The sequence below is a fragment of the Olea europaea genome, chromosome 19, assembly GCF_002742605.1.
Source record: "Olea europaea var. sylvestris chromosome 19, O_europaea_v1, whole genome shotgun sequence".
Taxonomy (NCBI): domain Eukaryota; kingdom Viridiplantae; phylum Streptophyta; class Magnoliopsida; order Lamiales; family Oleaceae; genus Olea; species Olea europaea.
The window spans coordinates 8,811,816-8,820,339 of NC_036255.1; the positions used below are offsets into that span (position 1 = coordinate 8,811,816).

General features: G+C 34.8%; 1 long non-coding RNA gene across 1 annotated transcript; it reads right to left on the reverse strand.

Annotated features, from left to right (window-relative positions):
- Window positions 1–401: 401 nt before the first annotated feature.
- LOC111368712 lies at window positions 402–1,878 on the reverse strand. Its single transcript, XR_002698037.1, has 2 exons — window positions 1,549–1,878; window positions 402–1,407 (listed from the first exon to the last, which is right to left on the reverse strand). It is a non-coding gene; the product is annotated as an uncharacterized LOC111368712 (long non-coding RNA).
- Window positions 1,879–8,524: the final 6,646 nt, after the last annotated feature.

Sequence of the window (8,524 nt, forward strand, 5' to 3'; positions counted from 1 at the left end):
TATTCAATTTTTTGCACTTAATATGCCAACTTCTTGAAATCATCCAATTATGCATATTTCCCACTTCTTGAAAATATTGAAGAACTCTCATTTTTTCTTTAAATTAAATCATTCAAATTCTTTATTAATTCCAACAATAATTTACCACTACATTAAAAATTAAATAGGGGTAAACTAGAAAAGATCTTGACAAAAATTAGTTTTCCAATAACAATAAAGAAGATTTCTTAATCTGTATGAAAAACGAAACAAGCCTATATAATTGTGACGGAAGGATTAATAAAAAGAGAAGATTTCAATAGATAAAGCCGCTTACTTAATGTAAATTAATGATGTAAAAAATTAGAAAATATATATATAACTAGAAATGGATGCATAATCAACATGAAATGACAATATACTTCAGCAAATTATTTAAAGTAAATTTAATTAAATGCATCCATGTGCAATAATAACAAGAGATATATAATGTCAACCATCAGAAAAATTACTACTATACTACAGCTGATATAGTTATATTCATGTCACATCTTTGTGCGTGCTGCTAGCTTCCTTTATTTATATTCATACCACGTTGGGTCAGTGCTTCGATCTTGACATCCCCCACATGATCTCCTTCTAGCTAGGCGGTCAACCATAAGTTTCATTGCATCACGTCGACGATGAAAATTTTGATAAAGAATATCATGACCTGTGCCTTCGGTTACGCTTGAACCACAGTGAGAATCATACTTCTAAAATCTTGCAGTAAAATGTGAGATTAACTTTTACTGCACTGGTTATACATAGATATCATATATTTTGTGAAGATGACAGAATTTACACCACCAGTAAATATTCAGCATATATAAACTTAATCTAATGTTTATAATTGACTAATAGCACGCCTTTCTCGTGTTTCGGAACTTGCAGACAACTTATATATCCGTCTTGATTTCTTCAGCTTGAAAGAGATGGAAAATATATATTTGTTAAGATCTATGGTCATATTAAAAGGCCCCGAGTAGCTCAAGCCAGTATATGCTTATTTATTTGGAAGAAAAGACTGAAATTAAGAAATAGGTTGGGGGTTTAAATTTCTGAAAATAATGGGAGGAAATTAGCCAGCTGCCTTGGATCATACACATTTTGGTGCCACTTTTATCCAGGTTTAATTGAAATCAGCAAGTCCCTTCTTGTATGCATGTGGCAATTTGCAAAAAGAATTTCAAGATTATATACCAGACTACTACTGAGGTTCAAATCATATACATGGTTTAATTGAATAAGTGGAATAATTATTAAAGGATAAAGTAGAAATTACCTCTGCTGAAGAATTCAAGAAATGCAAGGGGGGACCAATCCATGATCAGATGTTGAGTGCAAAGTTATAGTATTGTTGGTGAGTGATTGAAGCTGCTAGATGACCTGATTGAACCCAAATCGTAGAAAATCAAATCCCAGAAAATCAATAACTCAAAATCATGGATCAACGGTGGAGGTTTGATTGGATTTTGGGTAGATGAGTGTGCAAATACAAGAAAAGAACAATATAGATTTGTTTCTAACCAGATCACGCTGGCAGCTTCAACCTCTCAAACCAAAATACATAAAACCGGTTAAGCCCAGTTTGAAACACAAAAGCACTAACATATTCATAGGGTTTTTGTATTTGTGAAGACGAAGAGCCATGCATGGAAATCCCTTGAGATTCTACACTCATCTTAGTCATATGTATATTTTGAGAGAGTTTTAATGGTGGATTTCTAGCCTTTTCTTACAGCCACCGACGTTGACTTGTTGCTTCCTGGCTTCCTTCCCAAACCCTTCTTCATCTCCTCTCTACCAATTATTCATTTTCATTTTTATTTTTTAAAGTAAACAACATAGGACCACTAGGCACTAACCACCGCCTCGACAATTGTCAATTACAATGTCACTAATTAAAGTTGATTGGTCCCTATTAATTTAAGTACGTACAAACCACTTTACTTTACTATTGTTCACTTCCAAAATGACCTAGTTGTTAACAGATCTTGTTTCCTTCTACTTATACGTCACACCCTAAGACATCGTTAAAATGGAAGGTCGTCGTAACTTCGACGTTCAAGTCACACACCGGAATTGGGGTATCAAACAAATTTAATGAATGGAGTTTTGATTGAGTTTATAGATAGCACATACACTTTGTTTTTGCAAAGCACGGGATTTGAATCCTAGCTATTCTAACTTTTTAACTACTCGACTGAAAGTTCGAACTTTGTTGACAGATCGCTTACCCTATAATTGTACCATCTTTAATTATATATCTTCTGTCAAATATGGCACTTGCGAGTGTTCCTCTCGATCAATTGTCTTACGAATGTGAAATTATTATTTAATCCAATGTACAAGAGTGTCAATAGATATTTGTCTCTTTTGACAAGATCTTGTGGAGAACCCACTGCCACCATGATTAGTGTAACTGTTGAGGTTGCCCTATATCGATTGTGGATGTGGTTAACATTCTATTTATAAATATGAGGGAAAGTCTCACCTCTTGAGTTAACTTTTCAAGTGAGAGAGACCTAATACCACCTAACATTAGTATTAGAGCCCGATTTATCAACAAGCATCTGGCACAACAGTCATGAAGATACCATTTTGTGTGAGGGGGAGACGGCTTTGGTCTTCCGCAGGCCCCTTTGTGTGAGAGAGAGAGATGGCTTTGATCTCCCGCAAAATCCGATGCGTGAGGGGGAGATTATTGAGGTTATCCCACATCAGTTGTGGATAGGGTTGGCATTCAATTTATAAGTGTGAGGGAAAACCTCACATTTTGAGCTAACTTTTGGGGTGAGATAAATACAATACCACCCAACGGTAACGAGCCTACGACCTTGTCTTAAAGTATTACGTTCACCACCTGCTCATTTGGCCATGGGTTCCATAATGAATCAAAGGTTGGTGCTGGTTACAGTTGACCCAATGGGATCTTAATTTGCATCATCAAAAGGCGAACTGTTGAGACTGATTTTGTACCTTCGGGCATGGCTTTGAGGCAGCGAGCTTAGGATCAGAGTTAGATGGTTGCCTCCGTGAGGCTCTCATTGATGATGGCGACCTTGGCATTGGTTCATCTAAACCCTATCCTCCATGCAGATATGGAGATGGAGAATTGGATGGACGATCCTACATAGCATCCACCCGGGCTCCACATGGAGAGCCGGCATGACAATTACAAAAATCTAATTTATGTGCAAACATTTTCTTGTCACAATAATCTTAATTTTGAACTTTAAAAGGAAGAATATAGTCAAGTAAAGCTTGTCTCGCCCATTTAATTTGGCGAAGACATAAATAGCAGTACTATATATATCCAAATTGATTAAGAATGCATGATTATTAAAAGGAGTGGACAGAAAATATAAGCGGCGCATGCTTGGTTCGTCACATGGGGGGTGTCCTTTCTGCCTAATAACTAGTTGTTTTCAATATTTGGCAATTTTAAGAAGGCATTGGATCCATGTCCTGTTACCATCTACCTTTGCCTTTTTGGTATGTATCCTAATACAGCAATATACTTTTATATATCTGTCTACGACATTTAAAGTTCAACCTTCAATTAATTAATACAACATCTAACAATTTGCTCTGCCCAAACGGCCGGATATATATATGGCACACTCCTCTGTCTTTACTTTTGGGTTTTTCCTTCCGTTCTCTCTCTTGCACTATTTGCCATCACTCTAGTATATCTCTATTAGACCAATGTCAAGTTGGTCTTCCAAAATTTTAAAAATAGGAATTTAGTGTGTTAATAACTCAATATGTTTGAGTTTCATTCTTGTGAATTGATAAGTGCGTTTTGTGCACTTATTTGGACCATAGCACTAAGTTTTTATATCGTTAAATTATTGAATTTTACTTAACTCGGATTAATGTTATATTGTTTCAGGCGTGGACTCGTTTTGAAGTAGTTAGAAAAGAAAAAAAAAGGATTAATTGGTTATTGAATGCAATGTTGGAGATCAGATTTTAACACTTTGAAAATTGGAAGGCTTCAATTGAATTGAAGAGGACATTGGTTGTTCAATTGATGAACTCAATAACTAAATTGCATTAATTTGAAAGATTGGTTGACTTGGAGAACTACAAAATTAATGGGCCATCAACTAATCGGAATGGAAATGGGAAGTGGACTTTATTTTAAGTGGAAATCACACCCAACTAGATCTAGTTTCAAAAATTAGATATTAATTCAAAATTTTAATATTAATAATTATACTACAAAATCAAATTAATTCGCGCGCGTGCGCGCACACACACACAACCAACCACCATCCAAAACCCTAATCATTTTCATACTCTCTCTCTCTCTCTCTCTCTCATCCTTTTATCCTAACCACCAGAAACTTTCATCGGAGACCACCACATATGTCGTCGTTACAATGACTCTTCGCTACTATACTGTCGATGGGAGACCATAAATCATTTGTACTTTCTTCTTTCTTATAGTTTCCCTCCTCTTTCCCTTATCTCTTCTTCGGCAACACGCCACCTCCGACGAGTTGGCACATCCGACGTTGAGGCGTGGCATATGAGGCCCAATCGTCGCTTCGAGTAGGTGCAGCACGACACCTTTGAGCGTGGATGAGCAGCCCTGTGTATTACAATGTAACGGCTCACCTCTGTGGCACGACTGCACCTCTACGGGCAGCAATGATCAAGTGGTCTTACCTGGTCACAGATCACGACATTCAATGTTCTATGGTATTGCAGCACTCTGGTGATTTTGCCTAATTATAGGTCTCCACGTGCAGCGACGATCTAAACTTTTCTCTGGCGAGATCATAGTGTCACTTGCAGCTTTTGCGGCGTTGTAGAGACAGTCGAGGTTTCGGGCTGCCACTCTTGCGTTCCCATGTTGGCCAAGCTAAGCGGTTTGTGGTGCTTTCGCAACGGGTTGCAGTGCTTTCGCAACGATTTGAGGTGATTTTGTGGCATGTCTTGTAGTGTTTTTTGAGGAGAAGGTGGTGTAGGCAGTGTTAGTGTGTGATGGTTGTAGTGATAGGTTTGTAATTTTTTTGGTGGAGGTTGTGGTAGATGGAGGTGGTGTGCGTTGGGATGTGTCGTGGGTGCGATGTGCAGTGATGGTGTGCTATGGGCGTAGTGTTGTGGTGGTTTTGCGGTGTTGTGGTAATACTGGTGAGGTCGTGGTGCTCATGGTGGTTGGGTGTTATGCTGGTGGAAGTCAGGTGGGAAGAGTCTTTGTGACCAATAAATTATTAATTTGTAACTAGTAAATAATATGTGACCTAAAAAAATATGTGATTGTGACTAAATTTGTATTTATGACGGTAAATTGTGACAAACTAATTTGATAATTTGTTATCGTAAAATAAGTTCTGACCTATAAAATTTATGATTTGTAATCGAAAAATAATTTGTAACAAATTAATGTAACCGAGAAATAAGTTGTGACGTATGAGTATGTAATTATGACCATAATACATTTAATTAATAAAATATATTTTTAATCAATTACTACATAAATAAATTTTAATTAATATTTGATTTTTTAAAATAATAAACATTGTTTCTTAGTTTTGAAATGGATTATAATCTCTTAAATATGGAATTTTTCGTTATTTTAATAAGAGCTACAGTGAAATTTAACTTTGGCCCAGACCAATTGCATGGGAATGGAATTGGAGTCTTTTGTTGATGCGCAAAAGGGCTGCTTGCTGTTGAGGATATTGGAAAATTATGAAAACCAAAGGGGACTCTCAATTGGACACGCAGCAGCAAAGAAAAGTCATTCCAAATTTTTGTGGAAGAATTCATCAATAATTGTGCAGGAATATTAATCAGGTTCGGTCAATTTTTCAGTGATGTTGTTCAAACTTTATTTGTTTAATTCCGACAATATGTTAGGTTAAATTAAATTTTATACTAGGTTTTCGACGAACATTGCATTATGAATCTTGCTTTTGACATTAGAGCACGTTTTTAATTTTGAATAATTATAACGAGATTTACTTTTTTTACAATTATTTGATCATTAATTGCATGAATCTTGTGACTTATTTTACTTACAAGAGATTGAAAATAAGTTAGACATAGTCATAATTGTCGCAAAGTCCACTAAGGGATTAAAAATATATCCAAATACTTTACGTGATCTTTAAATATTCATAAATCTTTAAATGCATTTTTATATGTTTGCATCCATCATAGAAATGAAGTCGAATCAAATGTAAAAATATATTTAAGTCTACTCGAGATATAGTATTAAACAAATTAGGAATATTGATCTTCATAATTGAATTATGTTGTCAAATTCATGAGGTACAGGGTTAAAGGGGATTGATATAAGGGGATTTGAGATCCTAGTAGTCACCATATTTTTTTAAAATTTGCATTTAATTATAATCTTACATTTGCAATCTTGCATTTAATTATAATTTTACATTTATTTTAGTTAAGTTAAATCTTGCATTCATAAGTAGATTATTTAATTTATAAAAAAATCATAAATTTCAATTGTTTTAGTTAAGATTAAATAAATTCCAAGTTGAGCTAGTACATTCTCTGTGGGAACGATACTTGAACTCAAAAATTGTACTACTTATTAACGAATCGTTCACTTTCAGTATTTTAAGTCGAAAAGATTTTCATAAACATGAATGCATTGCAAAACTGAATGAGTCAATTCACACGGTGCTTAGTATAAATTTTTTATTGATACGATTATTGAGATATTAATTCTATTAGCTCATGTAGCTTTTGTTGGCATTGCTAATGAATTTTTGTAGATTTTATTGAAAATTCAAGAAAAGAAACAAAGGATTGAACTATATGATCATAGACCACATTAAGCATGCAGTTCAATTGATTGATTCTCACTCGACTCTCTGGCACACTTGGAATATATACAATTTGCTTGTTAGTGCTTTAGTTTTCGATAAAAGAAAGAGCATGAATGTTGAACTTTATAAAATTAAGTTTTGCTCATAACAAATTGATAAAAGTTTAGATTATTTTCATTTTTGAAGACTAATTGTGAAATTATAATGAAAGTTCATCTTATTTCTTTTCAAAGGTTAGGATCAATAACGCAATTCCACACACACACGAACCCCCCAATGGGAGGGAAGGGCCAAAATCTTTTAATATGTGACAAATAATTGAACTTTGCTTGAAGTTCATGGAACTATTTCACAAGTCCTTGACAGGATACATTAACAAAGTGGGGTCGCCACAATTTTTTTATTTCATGTGGGGCCCGCCTACTGCAGTGAGGCACTTGGCATGCCCCTGTGAAATTAATCCCTGTACTCAGGGATTAATTCTAAATAATTTCATTAATGAATAGGATCACATGGTTTAGCCTTGTACTTAAAGAAATCAAAGTTTAAATACTATTTTCTTAAGCAAGCGTACTCAACCAATTCTGCACTATGGATTTCGATGCTGAGCGTATCTCAATTCATTTAAAAGGACAGTAAAGATCATTGCTAAGATAATCGTTTTTTAGTTGATTTGATGTGTGTCTATGATCTTGTCGCAAATGGTTGGGGCAATCCTAAGGAAGACGAAATTATCATCAATCGGCTTAAGAAATACAAGATTCAGATTGACGATCAATAATAGCACGATGAAGAGAGAAAGTCTACATGTAACATTCATCGAGACATTGTTTAGAAAATGATTATAATTTATTTTTCGAAACTCACTCTAAAAAAATTGAAAGAGATTATCAAATTAAGTCCTATTTGTCTTTCATTTTTTTAAAACTCTTTTTTCTAAAACTCATTTTCAATTATAACCACACATTCATTTAATAAAATATTTTTATATCCAAAGTTTTTTTCCCTACTTTTTAATAGCACATTCTCAAAAAATTCACTGTTCAAAACATTTTTAAAAAAAAGTTTCCACCAAACGGGGCTCATAATCAGACCTCTGAGGCCCACGCTCCAACCAATACTTGTTAAATACTGGCCCAAAATGGATTCTGAAGCCCATATGTTTTCACTGTATTTCAATGGGCTGATGCGCTCCAGCCGGCATTGCATCTCAAGCAGTCATCTAAGCGCATTTGACAAGCCTTTCGAGTTTCAAATGATTGGTCCAAATAATACGTTTCAACGAATCAAAACCCGCGTTTACTTGAGTATAAATTACGTAAAATGCGTTTTCTTGTGAATATTTTTTAGGGATAATTGCAACTGAGCCCCAAACCTTTCAAACAATGGCAGAATTTTCCTAACTTTTCAATCATGCAGCCGTCAATCCTAACCTTTCAAATCGTAACAATTGATGCCCCAATAGATGGTTTTCAAATTAAGGATAATAATTCGAACTGTCAAAATCAAAAATCGCAATTAATTAAACCAAATGGGACTAAAAAAATCGGCGTGATGGGGTGGATATAGTATTTGATTTTAATGCTTTGATTCGGGGTGGGGCGGGTATGGTATTTACGCCTTCCCCTAGCGCCCCGAACCGATTACTGGTTAAAAAAATAATTGGACAATTGGACTTTTTATTATTCTTTATA